Here is a 1,185-nt window from a genome sequence, read left to right as displayed (position 1 = left end):
TTCTTCTTCTTTCTTCTTTCTTCTTTCTTCTTCTTCTTCTTCTTCTTCTTCTTCTTCTTCTTCTTCTTCTTCTTTCTTCTTTCTTCTTTCTTCTTTCTTCTTTCTTCTTTCTTCTTTCTTCTTTCTTTCTTCTTTCTTCTTTCTTCTTTCTTCTTTCTTCTTCTTCTTCTTCTTCTTCTTCTTCTTCTTCTTCTTCTTCTTCTTCTTCTTCTTCTTCTTCTTCCTCGTCCTCCTCCTCCTCTTCCTCCTCCTCCTCGTCCTCGTCCTCCTCCTCCTCCTCCTCCTTCTTCTTTCCATTTATGCATTTGGTACAGGGTTTCACTATGCAGCTTAGATTTGTAGTGATCCTCCTGTTTTCAGTACTGGGATTACAGGCATGTGCCACCATGCCGACTCTGTGGCTGGCTCAGCACAACCCAGGGGCAGGGCTGGTATGGCATGCAGGACCAGGGATTGAACTGTGGTCCTTGTGCTTGCCTAAGCAGGCACTTGGTCTGCTGAGCTTTCTTGCTGGCCCGAGAGTGAATCTTCTTAACTGTCTAGATGCCTAGAGTTTGCATCCTGATAGTTTCCTCTTGATACTGTGGAAAACATGGAACAAACATGATGGTAAGAGTGAAGAAACCAAAGTTTAAGGCTCTATTTTTACACTGCTATTTACTTAATCTCAGACAATTTGTCTAAATTATCTAAAATTCAGTTTATCCATAAAATAGGGCACACAAAACAAAAGCAAAATCTTTCCCAGATAATAAAATTATGTAAGCTTTTTGAATGTCATGAAGAATTGTTGATACTTGCATTATCATGAACTGGGGAATAAAACAAAATATCAAAAAAAAAAAATCCAGTAATTCTTACCTATTTAGGCCTTTGTAAATTCCAGGCAAACTTAAAAATGTAGGACAAAATATAAATTTAGTCTCTCTTTTGAGTAGGTCCTAATAGCCAATCAAGTGGAGCCAAAAACACATTTTCTAGGCCTACGTAGATAAATGAGCCCCTTAGTTAATGAAGTACTTGGGCTTGGTCTCCGAAAGGTGGCGCACTTACCATGATGCGGGCTGCAGTTTGGTGTTTGGACCCCAATGGCGGTGTTCACTTTGTGTAGACGCCAGTACACGCTGAATGTTGTTTTAAGCCAAGCACTCTATCAATCACTATGCATGTGAGCTATCTAATTAT

This window comes from Octodon degus, unplaced genomic scaffold (assembly GCF_000260255.1).
Source record: "Octodon degus isolate 3935 unplaced genomic scaffold, OctDeg1.0 scaffold00082, whole genome shotgun sequence".
Taxonomy (NCBI): Eukaryota; Metazoa; Chordata; class Mammalia; order Rodentia; family Octodontidae; genus Octodon; species Octodon degus.
This window is presented reverse-complemented; position numbering follows the sequence as displayed.